Source organism: Scyliorhinus torazame, chromosome 10, assembly GCF_047496885.1.
Source record: "Scyliorhinus torazame isolate Kashiwa2021f chromosome 10, sScyTor2.1, whole genome shotgun sequence".
In the NCBI taxonomy this organism is placed as follows: domain Eukaryota; kingdom Metazoa; phylum Chordata; class Chondrichthyes; order Carcharhiniformes; family Scyliorhinidae; genus Scyliorhinus; species Scyliorhinus torazame.
In genome coordinates, this window is record NC_092716.1 from 1,114,204 (window position 1) to 1,128,082 (window position 13,879).

A 13,879-nucleotide genomic window follows, 5' to 3' on the forward strand; every position below is an offset into this window, starting at 1 on the left:
TCCCTGGTGCCAGGGTCAAGGTTGTCTCTGAACCTGTCCGTGTTGAGTTTGCACTTTCTCCCCGTGTTTGCGTGGGTTTCGCCCCATAACCCAAAGATGTGCAGGCTAGGTGGATTGGTCACGCTAAATTGCCCCTTAATTGGAAAAAATGAATTGGGTAATCTAAATTTATTTTAAAAAAGGATGTCTCTGAACGAACACAGGAGATCCTGAAGGGGGAGGATGAACAGTCAGAGGTTGTAGTACACATAGGTGCTAACGACATAGGCAGGAAGAGTGATGAGGTCCTGCAGAAGGAGTTCAGGGAGTTAGGCAGTAAGCTAAAAAGCAGAACCCCGAGGGTTGTAATCTCAGGATTACTCCCTGTGCCATGTGCCAGTGAGGCTAGAAATAGGATGATAGTGCAGCTAAACACGTGGCTAAACTGGTGGTGTAGGAGGGAGGTTTTCAGATTTTTGGACCATTTCTTCTGGGGCAGGTGGGACCTGTACAAGAAGAAGGGGTTACATCTAAACTGAAGAGGCACCGATATCCCGGCAAAATAAAAGAACATCACCCTCAGGCAGAGTAAAAAAGGTGACAGCTATTTAAAGGGAGGTGGTCAATGCAGGATTGAGGGTGTTGTACCTAAATGTTAGGTGGATTGGCCATGCTAAGTTGCCCCTTAATGTCCAAAAGGTTAGGTGGGGATATGTGAAACAAGGTAAATGAGCTTGTTGCACACATTGAAATTGGCCGGTACGATGTTGTGGGCATCACAGAGACGTGGCTGCAAGGGGATCAGGGCTGGAATCTAAATATCCAAGGATATGTGTCCAATCGAAAGGACAGGCAGATGGGCAAAGGGGGCGGGGTTGCATTGTTAGTGAGGAATGAAGTTAAATAGGTAGCAAGGAGCGATATAGGATCAGAAGGCATAGAATCTCTGTGGGAATCGCAAAGGTAAAAAGACCCTGATGGGAGTTATGTACAGGCCCCCTAGCAGTAGTCAGGATGTGGAGCAGAAAATAAATCAGGAAATAGAAAAGGCATGTAAAAAAGGCAATATTACAATAATCATGGGGACTTCAATATGCAGGTGGACTGGGAAAATCAGGTTGGTCGTGGATCCCAAGAAATTGAATTTGTGGAATGTCTAAGAGATGTTTTTTTGGAGCAGCTTGTGACAGAGCCTACGAGGGAACAGGCAATTCTGATTTGGTGATGTGTAATGAGGCAGACTTGATTAGGGAACTTCAGGTGAAGGAACCCATAGGGAGCAGTGACCACAATATGATGCTGCAATCAGATGTAACGGTACAAGAATTAAACAAGGGTAACTACAAAGACATGGGGAGGAGCTGGCCAGAGTTGATTGGAAAAGGAGCCGAGCAGGGAAGACAGTGGAACAGCGATGGCAGGAGTTTTGGGGGGTTATTTGAGAGGCACAACAGAAATTCATCCCAAGGAGGAGGAAACATGCTGAGGGAGGACAAGGCATCCATGGCTGACGAGCGAAGTCAAGGACAGCATAAAGGCTAAAGAAAAAGCATACAAAGTGGCGAGGATTAGTGGGAAGCCACGGATTGGGAAGCTTTTAAAAGTGAGCAGAGGACAACTAAAAAATCAATAAGGGGAGAGAAGATGAAGTACGAGTGCAAGCTAGTTAGTAATATAAAAGAAGATAGGATGAGATTTTTTTCAATATATAAAAGGTAAGAGAGGCAAAAATAGACATTGGACCACTGGGAAATGTGGCTGGAGAAGTAATAATAGGAAACAAAGAAATGGCAGGTGAACTAAATAGTTACTTTGCATCAGTCTTCACGGTGGAAGACACCAGTGGGATGCCAGAGCTCCAGGAGAACCAGGGGGCAGAGGTGAGCGCAGTGACCATTACTATGGAGAAGGTTCTGGGGAAACTGAAAGGTCTGAAGGTGGATAAGTCACCTGGACCGGATGGACTACACCCCAGGGTCTAAAAGAGATAGCTGAGGAGATTGTGGAGGCATTGGTGATGATCTTTCAGGAATCACTGGAGGCAGGAAGGGTCCCAGAGGACTGGAAAGTGGCTAATGTAACATCACTGTTTTAAGAATTGAGGGAGGCAGAAGACGGGAATTATAGGCCTGTTAGCCTGACTTCGGTCATTGGTAAGATTTTAGAGTCCGTTATTAAAGATGAGATTGCGAAGTACTTGGTAGTGCATGGTAAATAGGACTGAGTCAACACGGCTTCGTCAAGGGGAGGTTATGTCTGACAAATCTGTTAAGAGTTCTGTGAGGAGGTAACAAGGAAGTTAGACAAAGAAGAACCAGTGGACATGATTTATTTAGATTTCCAGAAGTACTTGACAAGGTGCCACATAGGAGACTATTAAATAAGTTAAGAGCTCATGGTGTTCAGGGTAAGATCCTGGCATGGATAGAGGATTGGCTGACTGGCAGAAGGCAGAGAGTGGGGATAAAGGGGTCTTTTTCAGGATGGCAGCCAGTGACTATTGGTGTGCCTCATGGGTCTGTGCTGGGACCACAACTTTTCACAATATACCTTAATGATCTGGAAGAAGGAACTGAAGGCACTGTTGCTAAGTTTCCAGATGATACAAAGATCTGTAGAGGGGCAGGTTGTATTGAGGAAGTAGGCGGGCTGCAGAAGGACTTGGACAGGCTAGGAGAGTGGGCAAAAAGTGGCAGATGAAATGAAAATGAAATCAAAATCGCTTATTGTCACGAATAGGCTTCAATGAAGTTACTGTGAAAAGCCCCTAGTCGCCACATTCCAGGGCCTGTTCGGGGAGGCTGGTACGGATGGAATACAATGTGGAAAAGTGTGAGGTTATGCACTTTGGAAGGACAAATGGAAGCATAGATTATTTTCGAAATGGGAAGGTGCTTAGGAAATCAGAAGCACAAAGGGACTTGGGAGTCCTTGTTCACGATTCTCTGAAGGTTAATGTGCCGGTTCAGTTGGCAGTTAGGATGGCAAATGCAATGTTGGTATTCATGTCAAGAGGGCTAGAATACAAGACCAGGGATATACTTCTGAGGCTGTATAAAGCTCTGGTCAGATCCCATTTGGAGTATTGTGAGCAGATTTGGGCCCCGTATCTAAGGAAGGATGTGCTGGCCTTGGAAAGGGTCCAGAGGAGGCTCACAAGAATGATCCCTGGAATGAGGAGCTTGTCGTATGAGGAACGGTTGAGGACTCTGGGTCTGTACTCGTTGGAGTTTAGAAGGATATGGGGGGGATCTTATTGAAACTTACAGGTTACTGTGTAGCCTGGCTGGAGTGGACGTGGAGAGGATGTTTCCACTTGCAGGAAAAACTAGAAGCAGAGGACACCATCTCAGACTAAAGGGACGATCCTTTAAAACAGAGATGAGGAGGAATTTCTTCAGCCAGAGGGTGGTGAATCTGTGGAACTCTTTGCCGCAGAAGGCTGTGGAGGCCAAATCATTGAGTGTCTTTAAGACAGAGATAGATAGGTTCTTGATTAACAAGGGGATCAGGGGTTATGGGGAGAAGGCAGGAGAATGGGGATGAGAAAAATATCAGCATTGATTGAATGACGGAGCAGACTCGATGGGCCGAGTGGCCTAATTCTGCTCCCATGTCTTATGGTCTTATTGCGATCACACAGACTGATCAGACCCACATTGCGATCACACAGACTGATCAGACCCACATTGCGATCACAAAGACTGATCAGACCCACATTGCGATCACACAGACTGATCAGACCCACAATGCGATCACAAAGACTGATCAGACCCACATTGCGATCACACAGACTGATCAGACCCACATTGCGATCAGACTGATCAGACCCACATTGCGATCACACAGACTGATCAGACCCACATTGCGATCACACAGACTGATCAGACCCACATTGCGATCACAAAGACTGATCAGACCCACATTGCGATCACACAGACTGATCAGACCCACAATGCGATCACAAAGACTGATCAGACCCACATTGCGATCACACAGACTGATCAGACCCACAATGCGATCACAAAGACTGATCAGACCCACATTGCGATCACACAGACTGATCAGACCCACATTGCGATCACACAGACTGATCAGACCCACAATGCGATCACACAGACTGATCAGACCCACATTGCGATCAGACTGATCAGACCCACATTGCGATCACACAGACTGATCAGACCCACATTGCGATCACACAGACTGATCAGACCCACATTGCGATCAGACTGATCAGACCCACATTGCGATCACTGACTGATCAGACCCACATTGCGATCAGACTGATCAGACCCACATTGCGATCACTGACTGATCAGACCCACATTGCGATCACACAGACTGATCAGACCCACATTGCGATCACACAGACTGATCAGACCAACATTGCGATCACACAGACTGATCAGACCCACAATGCGATCACTGACTGATCAGACCCACATTGCGATCACACAGACTGATCAGACCCACATTGCGATCACACAGACTGATCAGACCCACATTGCGATCACAAAGACTGATCAGACCCACATTGCGATCAGACTGATCAGACCCACATTGCGATCACACAGACTGATCAGACTCACAATGCGATCACACAGACTGATCAGACCCACATTGCGATCACACAGACTGATCAGACCCACATTGCGATCACACAGACTGATCAGACCCACATTGCGATCAGACTGATCAGACCCACATTGCGATCACACTGACTGATCAGACCCACATTGCGATCACTGACTGATCAGACCAACATTGCGATCACACAGACTGATCAGACCCACATTGCGATCAGACTGATCAGACCCACATTGCGATCACACAGACTGATCAGACGCACATTGCGATCACACAGACTGATCAGACCCACATTGTGATCACACAGACTGATCAGACCCACATTGCAATCACACAGACTGATCAGACCCACATTGCGATCAGACTGATCAGACCCACATTGCGATCACACAGACTGATCAGACCCACATTGCGATCACACTGACTGATCAGACCCACATTGCGATCATTGACTGATCAGACCCACATTGCGATCACACAGACTGATCAGACCCACATTGCGATCAGACTGATCAGACCCACATTGCGATCACAGACTGATCAGACGCACATTGCGATCACACAGACTGATCAGACCAACATTGCGATCACACAGACTGATCAGACCCACATTGCGATCACACAGACTAATCAGACCCACAATGCGATCACACAGACTGATCAGACCCACATTGCGATCACACAGACTGATCAGACCCACATTGCGATCACACAGACTGATCAGACCCACAATGCGATCACACAGACTGATCAGACCAACATTGCGATCACACAGACTGATCAGACCAACATTGCGATCACACAGACTGATCAGACCAACATTGCGATCACACAGACTGATCAGACCCACAATGCGATCACACAGACTGATCAGACCCACATTGCGATCACACAGACTGATCAGACCCACATTGCGATCACACAGACTGATCAGACCCACATTGCGATCACACAGACTGATCAGACTCACATTGCGATCACAAAGACTGATCAGACCCACATTGCGATCACACAGACTGATCAGACCCACAATGCGATCACACAGACTGATCAGACGCACATTGCGATCACACAGACTGATCAGACCCACATTGCGATCACACAGACTGATCAGACCCACATTGCGATCACAAAGACTGATCAGACCCACATTGCGATTACACAGACTGATCAGACCCACATTGCGATCACACAGACTGATCAGACGCACATTGCGATCACTGACTGATCAGACCAACATTGCAATCACACAGACTGATCAGACCCACATTGCGATCACACAGACTGATCAGACCCACATTGCGATCACACAGACCGATCAGACCCACAATGCGATCACACAGACTGATCAGACCCACATTGCGATCACTGACTGATCAGACCAACATTGCGATCACACAGACTGATCAGACCCACATTGCGATCAGACTGATCAGACCCACAATGCGATCACAGACTGATCAGACCCACATTGCAATCACAGATCAGACCCACATTGCGATCAGACTGATCAGTCACACATTGCGATCACTGATCAGACCCACATTGCGAACACACAGACTGATCAGACCCACATTGCGATCACTGATCAGACCCACATTGCGATCACTGACTGATCAGACCCACATTGCGATCACACAGACTGATCAGACCCACATTGCGATTACACAGACTGATCAGACGCACATTGCGATCACAGACTGATCTGATCAGACCCACATTGCGATCACACAGACTGATCAGACCCACATTGTGATCACACAGACTGATCAGACTCACATTGCGATCACACAGACTGATCAGACCCATATTGCGATCACAGACTGATCAGACCCACATTGCGATCACACAGACTGATCAGACCCATATTGCGATCACAGACTGATCAGACCCACATTGCGGTCACACAGACTGATCAGACCCACATTGCGATCACAAAGACTGATCAGACCCACATTGCGGTCACACAGACTGATCAGACCCACATTGCGATCACACAGGCTGATCAGACCCACATTGCGATCACACAGACTGATCAGACCCATATTGCGATCACAGACTGATCAGACCCACATTGCGATCACACAGACTGATCAGACCCACATTGCGATCACAAAGACTGATCAGACGCACATTGCGGTCACACAGACTGATCAGACCCACATTGCGATCACACAGACTGATCAGACCCACATTGCGATCACACAGACTGATCAGACCAACATTGCGATCACTGACTGATCAGACCCATATTGCGATCACAGACTGATCAGACGCACATTGCGATCACACAGACTGATCAGACCCACAATGCGATCACACAGACTGATCAGACCCACATTGCGATCACACAGACTGATCAGACCCACATTGCGATCACACAGACTGATCAGACCAACATTGCGATCACACAGACTGATCAGACCCACAATGCGATCACAGACTGATCAGACCCACATTGCGATCACACAGACTGATCAGACCCACATTGCGATCAGACTGATCAGACCCACATTGCGATCACACAGACTGATCAGACCCACATTGCGATCACACTGACTGATCAGACCCACATTGCGATCACTGACTGATCAGACCCACATTGCGATCACACAGACTGATCAGACCCACATTGCGATCAGACTGATCAGACCCACATTGCGATCACAGACTGATCAGACGCACATTGCGATCACACAGACTGATCAGACCAACATTGCGATCACACAGACTGATCAGACCCACATTGCGATCACACAGACTAATCAGACCCACAATGCGATCACACAGACTGATCAGACCCACATTGCGATCACACAGACTGATCAGACGCACATTGCGATCACACAGACTGATCAGACCCACAATGCGATCACACAGACTGATCAGACCAACATTGCGATCACACAGACTGATCAGACCAACATTGCGATCACACAGACTGATCAGACCAACATTGCGATCACACAGACTGATCAGACCCACAATGCGATCACACAGACTGATCAGACCCACATTGCGATCACACAGACTGATCAGACCCACATTGCGATCACACAGACTGATCAGACCCACATTGCGATCACACAGACTGATCAGACTCACATTGCGATCACAAAGACTGATCAGACCCACATTGCGATCAAACAGACTGATCAGACCCACAATGCGATCACACAGACTGATCAGACGCACATTGCGATCACACAGACTGATCAGACCCACATTGCGATCACACAGACTGATCAGACCCACATTGCGATCACAAAGACTGATCAGACCCACATTGCGATTACACAGACTGATCAGACCCACATTGCGATCACACAGACTGATCAGACGCACATTGCGATCACAAAGACTGATCAGACCCACATTGCGATCACTGACTGATCAGACCCACATTGCGGTCACACAGACTGATCAGACCCACATTGCGATCACTGACTGGTCAGACCAACATTGCGATCACACAGACTGATCAGACCCACATTGCGATCACACAGACTGATCAGACCCACATTGCGATCACACAGACCGATCAGACCCACAATGCGATCACACAGACTGATCAGACCCACATTGCGATCACTGACTGATCAGACCAACATTGCGATCACACAGACTGATCAGACCCACATTGCGATCAGACTGATCAGACCCACAATGCGATCACAGACTGATCAGACCCACATTGCAATCACAGATCAGACCCACATTGCGATCAGACTGATCAGGCCCACATTGCGATCACTGATCAGACCCACATTGCGAACACACAGACTGATCAGACCCACATTGCGATCACTGATCAGACCCACATTGCGATCACTGACTGATCAGACCCACATTGCGATCACACAGACTGATCAGACCCACATTGCGATTACACAGACTGATCAGACGCACATTGCGATCACAGACTGATCTGATCAGACCCACATTGCGATCACACAGACTGATCAGACCCACATTGTGATCCCACAGACTGATCAGACTCACATTGCGATCACACAGACTGATCAGACCCATATTGCGATCACAGACTGATCAGACCCACATTGCGATCACACAGACTGATCAGACCCACATTGCGATCACACTGACTGATCAGACCCACATTGCGGTCACACAGACTGATCAGACCCACATTGCGATCACACAGACTGATCAGACCCAAATTGCGATTACACAGACTGATCAGACCCACAATGCGATCACACAGACTGATCAGACCCACATTGCGATCACACAGACTGATCAGACCCACATTGCGATCACACAGACTGATCTGACCAACATTGCGATCACACAGACTGATCAGACCCACAATGCGATCACAGACTGATCAGACCCACATTGCGATCACACAGACTGATCAGACCCACATTGCGATCACAGACTGATCAGACGCACATTGCGATCACACAGACTGATCAGACCCACAATGCGATCACACAGACTGATCAGACCCACAATGCGATCACACAGACTGATCAGACCCACAATGCGATCACACAGACTGATCAGACCCACAATGCGATCACACAGACTGATCAGACGCACATTGCGATCACACAGACTGATCAGACCCACAATGCGATCACACAGACTGATCAGACCCACAATGCGATCACACAGACTGATCAGACCCACAATGCGATCACACAGACTGATCCGGCCCACAATGCGATCACACAGACTGATCAGACCCACAATGCGATCACACAGACTGATCAGACCCACATTGCGATCACAGACAGATCAGAGGTCATCTGCATAAAACTGACAGGAATGAAGGTGAACCATCGATTCTACCCCATCACTTGAAGGAGTAACACTATCAATCTTCTCTAGCACGGTAGCACAGTGGTTAGCACTGTTGCTTCACAGCACCAGGGCCCCAGGTTTGATTCCCGCTTGGGTCACTGTCTGTGCGGAGTCTGCACGTTCTCCCCATGTCGGCGTGGGTTTCCTCCGGGTGCTCCGGTTTCTTCCCACAAGTCCTGAAAGACGTGCTGTTGGGTGAATTGGACGTTCTGAATTCTCCCTCTGTGTACCCGAACAGGCGCCGGAATGTGGCGACGAGGGGATTTCCACAGTAACTTCATTGCAGTGTTAATGTAAGCCTACTTGTGACAATAAAGATTATTATTATTACTACTCTAAACAGAATGCAGTTACTTCCTGGCCTATTGATTGCGTCCAGAATTTTCTATTTAAATTCAAGTTTCAAGCAACTGGGATATTTTGCTCATCTTCCTTAAGTTCAAGGTTTCAGTCAGTCTTTAACACGTTTCCCAATTCATTTCTGTTTGGGGCTGCAAATCTCTTGCCATAATCATCCAACTCAGGAGTCGCAACTTTGGTGGGTGAAACAGAACTGTCAAAATGACCGCATCAGGAAGGGGCAGAGAGCAAGGAATATTTTATAAAATATGAGCATCAGGACCCTGCAGCCTCCCTGAACACATCACACTTTCACATTCTCAATCATTGGGAACTTACTGACCCACATTTAAGTTATGAAACTTAGAGAATATTCAGTTTCCTGAGCTTAAACAGGGCCAATTAACCTTGGACTACATTTTCAATGACAGGCTTCATTGAACAATCTGATCCTAGCCCATTTGCCAGAAATTGAACTAACTTCATGTCCAGAGGTGAAGAGTAAACAGTCAGCTGCCTCTGTCCACTCAGACAGGGAGGAAGATCTTTATTTCCTCTGTCTGAGCCACAATTAAGAATAATAGAACGAAGGACAGGACTCCAAGTCCTAGGACCACATGCTGACAGAATATGGATGTTAGTCGGTGATGTCAACACAACTAAAATAAAGACAGTATAATAGTTGTGTGATACAGATACATGGACAAGGCCTTCATAAACATTTGACAGCAGCTTCCAAATCCACAGCCACTACCATCTAGAAGGCAAGGAATGCAGATACCTGGGAACATCCACCTGGACATTTCCCTCCAAATCACTCACCATTCTGAATCTGAAAGTATCGCTTGCTGTTCCTTTTCTGTCGCTGGGTCAAAATCCTGGAACTCCCTCCCTAACCGCACTATGGGTGTACCTACACCACAGGGGCAACTAGGGATTGGCAACAAATGCTGTCCTTACCATCAACTCCCACATTCCATCAATGAATAAAACATGCAGGCTCCCACCATGGGGGGGGGGGGGGGGGGGGGGGTTCAGCCCAGGGATACCAATTGATAGGAATCAACTATTTCCTGATAGATCTGATAGGTAAAAGAACGCTATTTAGTGTAAATATTAAGCCCCAGTTTTAATATCCATTTTAAATTGAGGATTTCAGCACTCATAACCTCAGGTCATGATAAAACACAAAGCTTCAACAGAGCCACAAAATGCCTGACACATGCATAAACTAATTGGAGATTAAAACAACATTTTTACTGAGCAAGATGAAAAAGCTATTGTTCTAACAAACATATTTTCAAAGACAGTTTGACATTAAGACATGAGCTGTACCAGTAATCTGATCAAGGACGAAGCAGGCACCATAGCAACATGAAGTCACTATTGTTCATAATGTGGATAAAGCAAAGTCAGCAGAAAACCAGTAGAAACCAGTCGTGATAAAAACACAGAATCGCATTCCATAACATACACAAATATTCAAACATGAAACATTCAGAACTTATGTTGCACATTAAGGATTAACAGCTAACCGTCGAATCAAATACATTTGATTCTAACCCAAACCAATTAGGACGACATAGAGGTGTAGATAGATGGCTCAAGACAGATAAGATTTCCTATAAACATGACGGTCCGTACGGCCATCTTTATCCAGGATCATTCTATACTTTAATCTAACTATTCGCTATCCTTATTTTCATATTTTCACTTTTCCACTCTTAATTCTTGAAGTAAATGCAAGCTGTTTTGCTGTAAGCAAGAAGCCATTTCTGTATTATTTTGAAAGTTAAATTGTTTATAAGTTACTTCTCTTTAAGTCCTTTTGCTAGCCGGACTTTATTGAAAATAGATTTAAGTTTCTCTCAATCGTGATCAAATAGAGGCAATAAAGATTCTTGTTTGCATCCGAGAAGTTTAACTCCAATTTCTACTGAGTTTTAGTGTCGGAAGACTTCACTAATTCCGCATGGTAGATCTCATCACCAAACCATGTTTTCCAGCTGTCCATTTGGGAAGTGTTTTGCATGGTTTCCCAGTGAAAGCTACTTTCAATACAGGCTCAGGGCCCACTGGTCTGCAATGAAGATTGTGAAATGAACTGTACGCATCATCTCTCTGTCACAGGACATCAGTCCCCACCCTAAACATCTACTCAGTAAAACATTAGTTCCTGTACTATATGAACCAACTGAAATCAAATATAGGGTGAAGGTCTTTTTTTCCTATTGGATACAATCAGCAACTCCATTTTGGCTTTCAAATGGGGAAATTGATCAGCAAGCAATCTGTAATTAATATTCGCAGATTTTCACAACTTACTGATTGCAGGAACTGGTTCTCGCTCAGATTATTAAATCACAGTCTGCAAACATTGCATCTGTCTCGAGATCCTAACTGCTTGCACTGTGAAGATAAATTACTTTAAACCCAGTGCTCAGGTTCAGTGAGGCAATTGGAAATGTGGCCATAAGTCGCAGTTTGTGTCAGATTTATTTATACGACTGAAGATATTTCAAGCCTGAAGATACAATACTAGGAATTTTATTATTATTAAACATCCCTAATGATAAACTAGTGAATCATTTGATTCCTGTCCATTTTTAATTTGAACCACATTAGACAGGGAGCCTGGGGGAGAGGATGGGGGAACTTGCGGCTGCTTCATTTAAAAATAACTCAAATGAGCTGACGGTGAAAGTAATAAAACATTGTCCCGTGGAGTTGAAGGCAAAAGTTACATTTTAATTAGTTTTTTTTAAACAATTGTAGATATGCGGTCAAACAGCAAAACAGTTAATAGGGAAAATTTCATTTCAAAAAGGAATAAATAATTTGCAACATACTAATTGGTATGAATAGTGACGGCACACAGCTAGCCTGAAGTAGAGGAAGGTGGAGAGGGGTGGTGGAGAATTGAGCTGCATATGGTTTGGGTACATGTGGAGCCTGACCCCATGTTCCTGGATGATGGTGCCAAGGGAAAGGCATGAGTAAAAGGTAACGGAACAGAGGTGGGAAGAGAAGCCTTGTTGGAAATATTCTGCCTGATAAGAACAGAAACACATGACACAATCAGCTGGACAACACAGGAGAGGCATTGGATGGTGAAGTGACCAATCATGTCAAAGGTGGACTGTTACAATCACTGAACATGTCTTTTCTGAATTTGATCAGGACCATTTGATTGAGGTAACAACAGATTTGAGGACTTTGGAGGGAAAGAGAGGTTGCTGGGAACTGGCAGCATGGTCAAGATCACTTGCAAGTGAGACTGCAAGTTGTCCAGGATCAGATTCAATCAGGATCAGTGCCTGCTGGTGCTCCGGTTTCCTCCCACAGTCCAAAGATGTGCGGGTTAGGTAGTTTGGTCATGCTAAATTGCCCCATAGTGTCTAGAGGTAAGGTGGGGTTAGAGTTATGGGGCTTGATTGGAGGTGTAGGCTGAGGAATGTGTAGGCGTGTTGGGCCAAATGGCCTCCTGCTGCACTGTAAAATCTATGAATACAAATGGTTGCTGCTGACTGGAGTGCAGACAGTCAGCCTGTCAGGAAAGGCACGGGAAAGCTGCTGCTGACTGGACTGCAGACAGTCAGCCGGTCAGGAAAGGCACGGGAAAGTTGCTGCTGACTGGACTGCAGACAGTCAGCTGGTCAGGAAAGGCACGGGAAAGTTGTGCTGACTGGAGTGCAGACAGTCAGCCCGTCAGGAAAGGCACGGGAAAGTTGCTGCTGACTGGAGTGCAGACAGTCATCCCGTCAGGAAAGGCACGGGAAAGTTGCTGCTGACTGGACTGCAGACAGTCAGCCTGTCAGGAAAGGCACGGGAAAGTTGCTGCTGACTGGAGTGCAGACAGTCAGCCCATCAGGAAAGGCACGGGAAAGTTGCTGCTGACTGGACTGCAGACAGTCAGCCTGTCAGGAAAGGCACGGGAAAGTTGCTGCTGACTGGAGTGCAGACAGTCAGCCCATCAGGAAAGGCACGGGAAAGTTGCTGCTGACTGGAGTGCAGACAGTCAGCCCGTCAGGAAAGGCACGGGAAAGTTGCTGCTGACTGGAGTGCAGACAGTCAGCCCATCAGGAAAGGCACGGGAAAGTTGCTGCTGACTGGACTGCAGACAGTCAGCCGGTCAGGAAAG

The 13,879-nt window shown here is 46.5% G+C and overlaps 1 protein-coding gene across 1 annotated transcript in view; it reads right to left on the reverse strand.

Moving 5' to 3' along the window:
• The window catches only part of tango6 (transport and golgi organization 6 homolog (Drosophila)), a 301,792-nt gene that overhangs the window by 198,098 nt on the left and 89,815 nt on the right, over positions 1–13,879 (reverse strand). The window lies entirely within an intron of this gene.